Source organism: Myotis lucifugus, unplaced genomic scaffold (assembly GCF_000147115.1).
Source record: "Myotis lucifugus unplaced genomic scaffold, Myoluc2.0 scaffold_12, whole genome shotgun sequence".
NCBI classification, from domain to species: domain Eukaryota; kingdom Metazoa; phylum Chordata; class Mammalia; order Chiroptera; family Vespertilionidae; genus Myotis; species Myotis lucifugus.
In genome coordinates, this window is record NW_005871060.1 from 15,223,820 (window position 1) to 15,239,245 (window position 15,426).

Consider the following 15,426-nt stretch of genomic DNA (forward strand, 5'->3'; position numbering starts at 1 on the left):
GCTATAAAAAAGAAGAAATTCTTAGTATTTGCAACTGCATACATGGAACCAGAGAGCATTATGCTAAGCAAAATAAGCCAGTCAGAGAAAGATAAATATCACATGATCTCACCTCTTTTGTGGAATATGATGCACAACATAAACTGATGAACAAAAATAGAATCAGAGACAGAGAAGCATGGAACAGACTGTCCAACCTATGAGGGAAGGCAAGGGGTGAGGGGGTAAGAGATCAACCAAAGGACTTGTATGCATGCATATGAGCATAACCAATGGCCACAGACAGTAGCATGGTGAGAGCATGTGCTGGGGGCATGGGAGTAGCTGGGGAGAAGTCAATCGATGAAAAAAGAGACTCATATGATACTTTAAACAATAAAGAATTTAAATTTAAAAAAGAGGGATGTTATCTTGAATTATCCAGGTAAAGTATCAGTGTTAGAACATGCCCTTAAGAGGGAATGAGAGAGACTGATAGGAACCAGAAGGATGGTTGAATTTGCAAGCTTTGAAGGTGAAGGAAGGGGCCTGAGCCAAGGAATAAAAACAGCTTGTAGGAGCTGGGAAATGCAAGGAAATGAATTCTGTTCTGGAGCTTCTAGAAGGAACACAGTCCTGTCTGTACCTTGATTTCAACCCATTAACACTGTGTTGAACTTTTGTTCTACAGAACTGTAAGATAATAAACTTCTATTGCTAGACTCATAGATACAGAGAACAAACAGAGGGTTGCCAGAGGGGATTGGAGGGAAAAGGTAAAGGGATTGAGAAGTACAAATTGGTAGCTACAGAATAGTCACAGGGATGTAAAGTACAGCATAGGGAATATAGTCAACGGTAATGTAATAACTACATATGGTGCCAGACAGGTACTAGGATTATCAGGGGGATCACTTTGTAAATCATAGTTCAGACACTATACTAGTAAACTAATACTGTATAAAATAAGATTGAATGTCAGTTGTAATGAAAAAATAAAATAAAACAAACTTCTATTGTTTTAAGCCCTTAAGTTTTTATTATTTTTCGCAGCAGCAATAGAAAACAAATACCATCTCCATGTGGTTTGGCTAGAAATCAGAGGTGAGTTCTTTAGAACAGTTTGAAGGCATCTGAGGAGGAGATAGAACAACAGTATTTCTATTGACTCCTAGGAAGGTTGCACTAATTGGCACGTTTACCCCTCCCTCTGTTTAGTGGATCTCCTTCCCCTAAAGAAGCAGAGTAAGTTTTATTAACCTTTGACTTTGGAATTGACCCTGTGACTTACCTTAGCCACTACACTGTAGAGGAAGACATAAGAGGATGCCTGTTCAGACCACATCTGAAGAAACCATGGAGGTTTCCTTTGCTGTGACATCACTATGAGAAGGTATGTGCTAGCTGGCTGCTGGTCTCCAGGGGCGGACAAATGTCAAGGATAAAGGGTGAATAGGCTGAGCCAAGCTCAACCATGATCAGCCAACCCAACTGACCTTCCAACATGTGAAAAAAAATTGCTGTTTTAAACCACTAAATTTTGGAGGACTTTACTATGTTGCAGCCGCAAAGTCATCTAGCTTCTATTTAAACCATTTTGTTTGTGAGTGACAAAACATCATAGCAACTTGCATGCTTTAATGGCCAGCTGTTTACTTGGAGAACAAATCTAGAAGCGGCTGAAGCTCAATTTTTCCCACCAACCATCTTTCCTCTAAACTGACAATCTGCAAGGATTTCTCATGTTCCTCCTTTAGAAAGAGCAGGCTTTTATTAAACTTAAGTGCCCTCCAACACACCCAGAGGATCTTACATCTGTATTTTCTGAGTTTGGGCAGAAAGTATACTATTTTAGTCAGTATTTAAATGTCATATTTGTGCCATAATCCCCTCTGCTGATATCCTGGATGTCTGCCTATGTTATATATACCGTATTCTTTCAATAAGGTTTCTGAAAAGAATTGGTGCCAGGTGATGACCAAATGCTTTTGCGTCCCTGAGGTAAGCACTGAGAACTGAGGAACGTTTCCAACAATTGCGAAGTTTCTATTTTAGCAGGGGAGGAAAGAAAAGTCTGTCCCTGTCAATATTTTGTTCAGCTCTCAATCTAATGCGCGCTATTTTACATAAAGATTGCCGGTCAGCTTCACCCTACAATTGTGAGCGTCACTGTAGTGCTGGTAGTCTGCTCTTTCATTCCAGAGGGATGAACCGTGAACAAGCAGGTTGGGGAAAACTGAACCAAAGTTCATCCGTTTTTTAATTGTGCTCATATATTAAATAGTTTTTAAAGATTTAACATGCTCTACAAATGGGCTTCTTAAATTACTAAACACTTGCCAAATTATATAAAGCAACAGCAGAAAATGGGATGCATATAAAAAGATATCTGCAAGCTCAGATGAGCTGTGATGTTTTGAACTTCTGTGCTTCTCTTCTACTACCTGTGGTCGGCAAACTGCGGCTCCGAAGCCACATGCGGCTCTTTGTCCCCTTGAGTGTGGCTCTTCCTAAGCCTTAGGAGTACCCTAATTAAGTTAATAACAATGTACTTACCTATATAGTTTAAGTTTAAAAAATTTGGCTCTCAAAAGAAATTTCAATCGTACTGTTGATATTTGGCTCTGTTGACTAATGAGTTTGCCCACCACTGTACTAGACCATAAACTCTAGGTATGTTGATTGTTTGTTTTGCCCACAATGACTAAGCCGGGGACTAAAACACATATCAGTGATCAAAAATATTTTGGTGAATTAGATTTTATGAATGATAGAGTTGTCCTTTAGCTATGATGACCCATTTTGTATAATACAACACTCTTCCCACCAAAATTGATAATTCTGTAACTGTAATTTGGGTAAGATTCTCTTTTCACTCAATAAAAAAACGTGGCTATACAAATGGGAAAACTGAAGAGAATGTAAGAGAAAGATCAGGAATCAGATATGAACTCTGGGAAGTGTATAAGCTACTTTTAACCTTTGTTCAAATTGTCCCTTTGAGGAACCATATCAAATTGAATGTCACAGTTGCAAAGAGAGTTAGATATGTAGTTGAAAATCAGCAATAATTCATTATGGGTGATGAGCAAGGGTTTGCTATTCATGAGTTCAATAATAACAACTTTGTAGAATATTTTTAAAATCCCTGGTTCTTTTTTAAAATAAAACTGGTGGCAGGTATATAATCATTTTAAACTCTAAGCTATGGTGAAACAAGAACAAAAATGTTGGTATTTTCCTTTAACATTTTCTCTTTTAACACATAAAGAGAATTTGTGTATAGCATCCATGGATAAAATTAAGGCTTTTCTCGTTGTCTATAGAGGGAAGATGAGATATCCTGAAAGGCAGAGCCAGTACATTGCCATTGCACTGGCTCATTGTGCATTAGATCAGACAGTAAATTAGATATTGATAGAACTATTTTGAACAGTCGATAAGCTTTCTGATGATTGATATCTTTATGCTGCCTGGTAATATCAATGCTGACATTTAGAAACTAGAGAAAGAAACTGTAATATAATATTCTCTTTGTGGAATCCTTATGTGTAACCCAAGCTCACAAGTCTCATTACATAGATAGCAGGATTTACACAGTTGACTTTCAAAGGAACAAGGGAAAGAAAATTAAAACATCACCCTTTCCTTTGTGCAAGAAACTGTCCTTCCAATCACCCTTCAATCTGAATCAGGAGACCAATGAGTCAAGTTTGTTAAAGTTCTCCTTGTTTGAGTAAAGAAAAAGTGGTTCACAGAAGCAGTCAGAAGAAAAGTGCATCTTAGAGGACAAAAATAAACCAAATGTAAAGTAAATGGTTCATTTCATTAGATGACCATTTCTAGTAGGACATTCAGCTTAAAACTTAATGCTCAGGAAACCACAAGTTATATCACTGTCCACTTCTAAGTAATATTTTCTGAAATGTAATCAGGAAAGTGGAAGATGATAAAAAGAAAGTACTGTGATTTATACAACAGCCTCTGTTCTAGCTTCTTCTATCTCCTCTCATCCTCCATTTTACCTTTCAAAAAGAACTTTTGCAAAAATCAATCAGTTAATTAATTAAACATTTGTTTATTCATTCATCAAAGTTTTTGAAAACTCCAATATGTGTTGGGATTGTGGGCTCTGAAATACAGCAGTGGGAAAATCAGGTGCAAATACCCTCACAGAGCTTACTTTCTGGTGGGAGAAGACGGGTTATTAACAATTAACTCCATGAAGGACATAGGAGGTTTATTGGGGATCAGTGCTTAGTATGTAAATAAAATTAGTAAAGTAGTTAGGAAATGTCATGAGGTGCAGTTTGCTATTAGGAATGCCAGATAAAATACAGGACACTCAGTTGAATTTCAATTTTAAAAAGAGAAATAACTATTTTAGTATAAATATATCCCAAATATTATTTGGTGAACAAAGGGAATGTAATTAAAGGTGAGGTTTATGGATTGAGTGAGCAAATGATGCATGGTCTTGTATGGGTGATAAAAAGTTAGAGGAAATATTAAACAAGTTGAGATATAAGTAGATATAAAAATGCAAGTTGCAATTTTAGGTGTGAAGACTAAAATGTCTACGATGAAATATAGACTAGATGGGATTAATGAAGGAAAAATAAAAAACTTAAACACACAACAATAGAAAATAGCCCAAATAAAATACAAATAGACAAAAAAAATTAAAAAGATAAGTAAAGCATCAGTAAGCTGTGGAGAAAAAAGTAAGTGACCTAATGTAAATTTAACTGGAGTCCTCTAAGGAAAGGAGAGCAATGCAATTAATAAAAGAGAAGAAACAATAGGTGAACACTTCAAATATGATGAAAACTGTTAACCCACAGATAAAACCAGACTCAACACAACCTAAGCACCGGAATCTTATCGGGGCATTATAATCAAAGTGCTTAAACCAGGGATAAAGAACATATTTTAAAACCATCTAGAACAAAGTGACTGATTACATGTGTAGAGACAAAGAAAGGAATCACAGCAGATTTAAATCAGAAATAACACAGCACAAAAGACAGAATACATTGCATTATTCTGATTAGACATTGTGCTAAGAGAAAATAAAAACAAAATAATACAAATTAAAAAAAACAACCCTGACAGCCTATAAATGTATACCCAGGAAAAATACTTGTTAAAGTATAAAGGAGAAATAAAGATATTTTCAGACATACAAAAGCTTAAAGAATTAATAAACAGTCAACTAGCAATACCAAATATATTGAATGAAGTCCTTCAAGGAGAAGGAAAAGGATATACATAAAGAGATAAAGATTACTGGAAATGGTAGCTATGCATATAAATATAAATACTTTTTATCTTGTTAAAAGATGTTATTGTTTCAAATGAAAATAATAACTTTATTATAAAAACAATATCTACTTTGTAATCTATGTAGAAATAAAGTACATGGCAAAAATATCACAAAGGCCAGGAGAAGAGAGATCAAAGTATACTGTTGGGGGATTCTTATGTTATACCTGAAGTGGTGTAATAGAACCTGAATTTTAACTGTGATAACCAGACAGCTTTCATGTCAGCCCTATAAGAATCTCTTACTTCTCATTGCCACGGGGCTGATATTGCTGAAAATCAAACACAATTTTCATTCACGGGGGTTGCTGTAATACAATGACAGTTGAATTAAGTCTCTCTTAGTTTTTCATGTCAAAATTAAGGCATTAATCAGGAACTAATTAAATCCGGAAACTCAAAAAGGAGACATCTCATTGGACCCAGATGAAACTAATTCTGAAAGCCCTCATCATGCTGAGACGCCCTATGAGTAGGGGCTTTCCCTCCAAGGGCCAAGGAGATTAGACAGCCTCGTGTTGAAAACTCTGCAATAACCCATCACTATGAAAGACATTGTTCATTTTCCTCAAGACACATTACAGCCATCCTGTTGCCACTATGCTTATAGCTTGCGTTAAATCTCATCATCCTCAAGTAGCACAGGTATGCCTTTTCTTCACACTCCAGGAGGAAATGGAAATAGCTTATACATTGAAAGGTTCCAAGAGCTTGCTAAACTATATCAGCAGAAATATGTGCAAGTATATTTTAAGGATATTAAACCAAAGAGGGCATAATAGAACACTAGATTGAGCTGAATTAATTGATATGAATGCACTTAATGTTTCCAGATTTAATGCATTAACTTGTGCAGTTGGGTGTGGCTCTAACCACTTAGTTGGTTATTTGAGTGCATATAAACTCGACTGTAAAATCCATTAATGAGACTGAGGTGCCAGAGCTTTCCTGACGTGAAATGAGGAGAGAATTCAAAGTCTCGGGGAGATGGAAATATTGGACTAAATATGTGACCAGTGCACCCATCCCATAACTTTGTTTCATGAAAAGACCTAGAAATACTCTCCTTACTCAGGCATTGATAAATACACTCGTGGCAGGAACATCTCTGAAAAGCGCTGTGGGTGCTTTCCATTGTGGATCAGCTGTCTCTATAGGGGATGCCACCATTCAAATTGGCTCCTCAACTTCAAAAAAGAATGGCAGAATCCCAGAATAGCAGAGGCCAAGCAGCAGCTCTTAATTCTCAAAGGGAAGGTGGTCACATTAACCATAGAGGGAAACAGGGACCTGCCAGTAATTAGAACGCATTGACCGGCAGAGATCGTTAGTGGTGGCTAATTGATCACAATGTCTCCAGGAATGACGTAAATGAACAGCCCACTGGCATATTGCTTGATGTACATATTATGACAAACTCTAAATCTAGTAAAACAAAACTTTTCTTGGGTTGGAGAATTATATCCTCTCACCAAGTTTCCAGATGCAAATCAATTCACAGACCCAGGGGTCCTGACTGTAGGAATTCTGGTCCCCTGGAAGGAGGACATTGAACTATTGATGCAAGAACACACTGCAAATCCTCCTTCAAGCCTCCCTGAAGGAGATCGTCAGCCATCCATTTACTAAGTGAATTTGTGTCGGGTGAAAGAAATACTTAGATCTGTCAGTGATTACTAGACACTGGCTCTGCACTGAGTCTTATTCCTGGTGACTTGAAGTGCTTTTTACTCTGGCATCAGTGGTCTCTGCTGGCTTGAAGATCTTAGTCTCTAAGAGGAGAATGCTTCCACCTTGCAGAATAATGGCTTCATTGAATCAGAAGTTGAAGCTTTCATCTGGCCATTTTGGGTTGTTTTTGACATTGAATCAAAAGGGTAAAAAAGGAGATAATGTGCTGGCTGAAATGATTGATACTAATTATCAAGAAGAACTCAAGGCTTCTACCGCACATGCAGGTACAGAGGACTGTATCTGAACCAAGGGGATTCTCTGGGGTGTCCCTCGGACTGCCATGCCTAACAGTAAATGTTAACGGGAAACTACAGTGACAAGAAAAGGCAGGGTAACTCAGAACTCCAAACCATTTGGAAATCAGTATATAGGTCACTCTCACTCCTCCAGCTAAAGAAAACAGAGGAGCGGAGATTCTGGTGGAAGGCAAGGGAAATATTGGATGGCTAGTTAAAGAAGAAAGCCATAAAGATCAACTATGATCTTGAGACAAATAAGAGAAATAGGGACTACAGCTACCTTGCATATTTTTCCTATGCTTTTTATATGCATCTTCATATTTGTATATATTAATAATTCTATTCTTTTTCCTTCCTATTTCTTAATAAAAATGTATTTTCTGCAGAGGTTTCGGGAGCTTAACTTTATGGTTTAGTCTTTAGGTAGTACAATACTCAATGGGACCATGACTAAATTTGGGGAGCAATTAATATTGTCTTCAATGGAAATAAAATCTGTTGGGACTATGTGTCATTACATTTTAGGGAAGAGTGAGAACTTCTCCTGAGAGAAGGATATATGTACCTTGTTAGGTTGTGCTGTTGCAAGGGAGTGAAAATGTAAATGGAAGAGTGCATATATAAACTGAATAGCCAAGTGGGGGGGTAGATCAGTTATCAATTTATTGCCTCTCAGCTCTCAACACATACTTCAATATACGCTCTGTGAAAAACAGGATATTTCTTTCACCATGTCTCCATTCAAGTCAGTCTACCTCCTAATTGGTCCCAGACTGCTACAGCCATATTAACTATTGGATGTCCTCTGTCAGCCATTCAGGAGTTATTAAATTGGAAATTGGTATTTATACTCAAATGCTTTGTTGATGAAACTGATAGGTTTAGCATTGATTTTTGACAGGTTCTTTCTCAATAATTACAGAACAAAAACATTAAAAATATTCATCAACTACCAATAAAAACTTTCAGAAAACTAAGAATAAAACTTTTTCAACCTGGTGGTGCATTCTGCAAAAAATTATACTTAATGCTTTTTCTCCTAATGTCAAACCAAGAAGTTGATCTCTGCTCTCACTAATTTTATTTGATGTTGTACTGAGAGTTCTAGCTAGTGCAAAAGAAATTAGTAAAAAGACATCCAGGATGGGAAAAAGTAACACTGTCCTTATTTGTAGATGACATAATTATCTGTGTAGAAAATTCTACAAAATATCTAATGGAAGCCATAAGTGAGTTTGACAAAGTTGTAGAATACAAGATCAGTACAAAAATCAATATTATGTCCATATACTAGCAATGGATAACTACAGCATGTAAGTTTAATAACAGTATTATTTAAAACAACATCAAATAAATAAAGTTCTTAGAGGTATGTATGACAAAAATGTTTAAGAACTGAAAACTACAAAACATTGGTGAGAAAAAACTACAGATGACCCAAATAAATGATCAGATTGTTTACTTAACAAATGTTGCTAAAGCAACACCTTAATTCACAACAATAATCATACAGAAAAAAGTAACTCAAAGTGAATCATGGACCTAAATGTAAAACATAATATTATATAACTTATAGAACAAAATGTAGGAGAAAATGTTGTGATTTGGGTCAGACAAATATATATATACTAGAGGCCTGGTGCACAAAAATTTGTGTACTAGGGGGGTAGGGGTGGGGTCCCTCAGTCTGGCCTGTGCCCTCTTGCAGTCTAGGACCGCTCAGGGGATGACCACCTGCTGGCATAGGCCCGCTCCCCGGGGGATTGGGCCTAAGATGGCAATCAGACATCCCTCTGGCAGCCTGGCAGCCCTTGTAGAATGTCCACTTGCCAGCGGGGAGCAGGCCTAAACTGCAGTCGGACATCCTTAGCGCTGCTGAGGAGGCAGGAGAGGCTCCCACCACCACCGCTGTACTGGCAGCCATCAGCCTGGCTTGTGGCTGACCAGAGCTCCTCCCATGTGAGAGCGCCCTGACCACCAGAGGGCAGCACCTGCATTGAGCGTCTGCCCCCTGGTGGTCAGTGTGTGTCATAGTGACCAGTCATTCCCAGTCTTTCTGCTGTTAGGGTCAGTTTGCATATTACCCTTTTACTATATAGGATAGAGGCCTGGTGTATAGGTGGGGGCCGGCTGGTTTGCCCTGAAGGGTGTCCCGGATTAGGTTGGGGGACCTGCGTGGGTGCCTGGCCAGCCTGGATGAGTGGATGATGGCTGTTTGCAGCTGGTCACACCCCCTTCAGGGTGGGGGTCCCCACTGGGGTGCCTGGCCAGTCTGGGTAAGGGCCGGAGGGCCGTTTTCAGGCTGGCGGGTGACTGAAGCTCCCAACCTCTCCTTTTTTTCTTTTTTCTTTTTTATTCTGGGATTTATTTACCTTCTATGGCTGTCACTGAAACTGAGAGCCGGCTTTCTCTCTGAGGCTCGGCTGCAGCTCTGAGACCTCGGCTGCTAAAAGCAGGTATCTGGGTTTGTCTGGCTTCTATAATTGAAACAGTTACAGCTCCAGCTCTGAGGCCCAGCTGGCTGAAAGCAGGTTTCTGGGTTTGTTTAGCTTCTATAATTGCAACATTGTTTCTTAGAGTGTAGCTCAGAGGCCAGCAGTGGCAGGCGGGGAACCTTGGCTTCCTCCATCACTGGAGCAAGCAAGCCTCCTATTCGCTTCAGCTGCGTGGCTGCCAGCCGCCATCTTGGTTGCCAGTTAATTTGCATATCTTGCTGATTAGCCAATGGGAAGGGTAGTGAAGTTACGGTTAATTACCATGTTTGTCTATTATTAGATAGGATATTTATAAAGAGCACCAAAAGCATGACCACATGGCAAAGGATTAATAAATTTGATTTTATCAAAATTAATAAATTTTGCTCTTATAAAGACACTAGTTAGAGACAAAATACTGGTTGGGAGAAAATATCTGCCAATTCAATGTCTGATAAAGGACTTGTTCCCTAAATATATAAAGATTTCTCACAAACCATTAATAAAAAAACAAGCTGCTTACAAATGCAGTATAGATTTGGGTAGGAACTTCACTAAGCATGCTATGCAGATACAAGTAAGTACATGAAAAGTTAGTGAAGGAAATGCAAACTAAAATTACATTAAGATAACCCTATACACTTGTTTAAATGTCTAAAATTGAAAAGTCTGACCATACCAATCATACCAAGTTTTGGCTTGGATATGGAATAAAAGAGTTTGGATACATTCCTGGTAGATTTTAAAGGGTTTAACAACTTTTTTTTTTGCAGTTTTTAAAAGGAAATTTTATTAGACAAGTTTCACTCAGCACAATACACCTAAAAATAAATCTCAATACAATGAAAAATTTAAATCAAGGCCTCGGAATTTCATACAAGCACCAAGACCAAAATCCTAAAGTATTGGTATTGCGCCTCAAAATTTCCCCATTAACTTAAAAATAGCTTAAGCTTATATGCCTTAGAAGTTATTAAATGAAACTAGAATTAACATGCCAAATGTTTCAGTTTTAATTGTAGACACAGTCCCTATATTGAGTTTTACCAAAAAAGCATGTTTTTCAACATGCTTCCACAAACAGTGTTCAATGTGATGTGGTGTAAGAGCAACATTTAACATAATTCAACCTATTTCACCTAAATATACTTACTGCTTAAGTACATCCTACAACAGAACTAACTTGAGAAAAGCTAAAAATTGTTTAACAGTTATAGTTTACTCAACTTAGTTTTTACATCCTATAACAAACTTTTTAAACAGGGGTCCTCAAACTTTTTAAACAGGGGGCCAGTTCACTGTCCCTCAGACCGTTGGAGGGCCAGAATATAGTTTTAAAAAAAAACTATGAACAAATTCCTATGCACACTGCACATATTTTATTTTGAATTAAAAAAACAAAACGGGAACAAATACAATATTTGTATCTGCATGTGGCCCCCGGGCCATAATTTGAGGACCCCTGTCCTAGATGAATCTTTGTGTTCAAAAATAATGAACCTTTAAGTCTTTAATTCAACCCTGATTTCCACTTAGAGTAAGCATAAATCACAAGCTGGTATTGCAAAACTGTTAAGTTTTGTTTTTTTCTTCTTTAAAATAATGTTGACCAAGAGCCAGTGATAAGGATCAATTACATTCCCCACCCACCACTCATACTAGACATGCTAGACAGCTCTCGCATTCCATTCACTCCCACAGATGCACGGCTCCCACTGCTGTAGTAGCTGCTGTTCACTGCTCCTTGGCTGCCATATCCACTCATGCTGCTCTGGCCGCCATAGCCACCTCCATAACCCCCACTCAGCTGCTGGCTGGTTGGGCCACCATAACTGGGCTGGTTTGACAAAACCATGCCTCCTAGCATTTGGCTACTGTAACCACCACCGCTTGCTCCTGCTGTGGAATTCAAGAAGAGTTCTACATAGCTGTGTTGCATATTTGCTTTGTCTTTCGAAGCAACATCTTCGTGAGTTGCAAACTCGACATCTGCTTCACCAGTTACTCTGCCATCAGAACCAATTTCAATATGTACTCTCACAGGGTTGAGCAGTGAAAAAAATTATAAATGTCATTCTCTGTAGCTCTGTAAGGTAATCCCCGCATGTGTGCACAGTGTCCAGTTGTGCTCTGGAAAGTAGAGCCACCATCCCCCTATCTGTGGTCAGACATTCCTGAAAAACAGTAATTGAGGTCTCTTCCAAATATATCTGACCCAAAACCATGGCCATCATTATAGCCATTATAATGATCATAGCCTCCATAACCTCCACCATAGGCACCTAGCCTCATCCTTTCAAACCCAGCTCCCTGCCAATGCTGCTATGCCCTCTGCCGGCCCCAGGTCTGTCATAGGGACCTGGCCGCTGCATGGCCATAAGCTTTCATGGTGGGTCACAGTGAGTTCTGACTTCTGCTCAACTGCTCTTAAAAATTTCCATATACCTGTGCCCTATTCTTTCCTTGTGTGTCTTTAGAGACTTTTCAGCTACTTCCTGTGAAGCAAACTGCACGAAGGCCTCCCCCGTACTCCTCCCCTGGAAGTCCACCGGCAATGTTATCCATTTGGCACGATTTCCAATCCTGAGAAGAACTGAACAATTCCTTCCTTGCTACATCCATAGGGGAGTCCTCTAAGCCGTACAAAGCCATCCTTGGCCGTGTCAGGACTATCTGGACCAGTCTGCTTCAACACCCAGTCCATTTCAACATTGTTTGACTTGAATACTTCAACATATCTGTGTCCCATGGTTTCTCTGTCTTTTCTCAGGGCCAATTTGACTTCATCTTCTGATTCAAGTTCAACAAAAGCCTCGCCACTCGGTCTGCCTTCTCTGGTGTAGATGAAACGTACACCTGGAGCCCCATTTTGAATTTTGCAGTCAGAATAAAAACACTCCACTTCATTAGCCAAGCAAGACGAGGGCAAGCCGCGGACCTCCACCACGAGTCCCTCTCCGCCTTGGGTACCCAACAGCATCGTCTCTTAGTGGATCCTGACGTCGAAGCAGACTGATCACACGACTTCTGCGTGGCTGAGCAAATCAATGGTTTGACAACTTTGAAAAGAAATTTGGGAACTTTTAAAAAAACTTAAACATGCAACTAACATCACCCAGTCATTTCAATTCTTGGTATTTACACAGGAAAAACGAAAGTACATATCCATATAGAGACGTGTACACAGATGTTCTTAGCAGCTTTATTTGCAACAACAAAAAAACTGGAAACAACTCAAATGTCATTCAAGAGATAAAAGCATAAACAAATTGTGGCACTTGAAGGAAGAAAGAAGAATTGTTGATACATGCAACCATGTAGATAAATTTCACAATAAGTAGATGAATTTCACAATAAGTATGTAGCCAGATGGCAAAGGAACAGGCTATATTACTCCATTTATATAACATTTTAGAAAAGTAAAGCTAAGCAATAATGACTGCATGCTGATTAATGATTACTTAGGAATGAGAGGGAGGCACAGGGGCTGAAGGGAAGGATTCCAAAGAGGAATTAGGAAACTTTTGAGAGTAATGAATTCGTGCATTATCTCAAATGTAGAGATGTGTTACTGGTAGATGCATAGGTCAAAACTTATTGAATAGTATACTTTAAATATGTGAAATTTATTATTGTGTATCTCAGTATAGCTGCTGTGGCAAAGTCAACACAAGAGTTTCAGACAAAATGGCAGGAAAGGATTAGGAAGAAAACTAAAAGCAGGCACTATCACAGTTGTTCAGGAAATAAATTGTTTCAAAAGGGAAAAAAGCCCCATCCTGCTTTGCTCAGTGGATAGAGCATCGGACTGCCAACTGAAGGGTGGTGGGTTTGATTCTGGTCAAGAGCACATGCCTGGGTTGCAGGCTCAATCCCCAGTAGGGGGTATCCAGGAGGCAGCCGATCAATGATTCTCTCTCATCATTGATGTTTCTATCTCTCTCTCCTTCTCCTTTCCTCTCTGAAATCAATAAAAATATATTTTTAAAAAAGGAAAAGAATCTCAAAACAATGTTGAATGTTGTTAAAAAATAAAAGGCAAGAAAGGATTAAAAATGTTCATCACATACAGAAACAAAGTCCTTAGAAAGGATTGATCCAGACTCCTGCTCTTTGCACATAGTTCTATGCCCTTCAGTTTTTAAAAGCTGGTCTGTGGAGTCCTGTTGAAAATATAAATTGATGATATTTGGAAGCTGGAGAGGTAACTCTATTCTAAATTGGGACTATATGCCTGGCTGCTTCAAATATTAATCATAAGGCAGTTCTTAAATTAACTGAAAACTGTTGCAATTCCAATCACGCTTTAAAAGAATAAGTTAAAATATCAAAAATGGCTTGGTGGATGCTAAGTTTTGCTTTTCATATTTGCTTATCTTTTGCATTAATAAAGCTTGTACATTAGGACAAGTTTTTCATTAGTTCTTTAGCTACCATTTTTTCTGACGGTTCACTCATTTCCAAACTGAATGAGCATACCTGTCAATATGAAACTTAGAGCATAGTTTTGAATATCAGACAACCAATTTCTTTGACTCATAGTGACCTTTGTATACTATAATGTGTTTGATAAGGAGCTTCCACTAAATTTACTTTTCAAAGAGAAAGACAGATTTGGAAACACTGTTAATTATATGAACATTTCCAAGGTAATAAATTTGGACTATCACTGGGTAGCTGACTCAGCCCTGTGTAGCCTGAGAGAGCACTGAAAGGTATATTTTACTTTAGGATCTCCTCATATTTAAAACTAGAGGCCCAGTGCATGAAATTTGTGCACTCAGGAAGGGGGGCGTCCCTCAGCCCAGATTGTAAGAGGGTGCAGGTCAGGCCAAGGGAGCCCACTGGTGCATGATTGGGGCCAGGGAGGGACACAGGAGGGCTCCAGGGCGTGTCCAGCCCATCTTGCTCAGTCCCGATCGGCCAGACTCCAGCAGCAAACTAACCTATCGGTCGGCGCATCTGCCCTCTGGTGGTCAGTGCACGTCATAGTGAGTGGTTGAGCAGCCTTAACATATTAGCATATTATGCTTTGATTGGTTGAATTGCTGACCCGACCACCGGGCACTTAGCATATTAAGTTTTTACTATATAGGATACATTTCTTTCAGTTGTGCCTTAGAATAGTTCAGAGAGTTTGGGAAAGCCATAAGCAAAATTACCAAATGTTAATTTTAAGCATTTAGATGCTCTTTACCATAATTGCAAGAGAAGAAAATAATGACATAACTAATACTGATACAATTTCAATGCTTTATTTAGTCTGCATGAAACTTTTCTTCTGGGAATTACAGAATGCTCCATCCTATTTAACATAGCATATGGACATAGCATATACTATTATTGTAGTCTTCTTTTTCTATTAAAATGCTAATGAATAAAAGGGATTTCATTCTTATTAAGGAGAGTAGAGGTACAAGTGTGGGAGAGTGAATTAAAAACAAACCTACTGGGAGAAGAGATAAGAATTCCAGACATCTGTGTGATTCTTCCTCCCACATATCAAACTGAGAATCACACATCCACAGGGAAGAGGGATATTAAAATATAAAACAGAACCCAAACTTATAAAAAATAGCAGACTATGGCAAAGGGGTTTAATAAAAGCAAACAAATTTCTTATTTTATTCATAAAACATCATTGATGTTCATAAAATCTAGAGGCCCACATAGTG

General features: G+C 38.5%; 1 pseudogene; it reads right to left on the reverse strand.

The window, feature by feature from the left end:
* Positions 1-11,222: 11,222 nt before the first annotated feature.
* LOC102417154 lies at positions 11,223-12,779 on the reverse strand (annotated as a pseudogene).
* Positions 12,780-15,426: the final 2,647 nt, after the last annotated feature.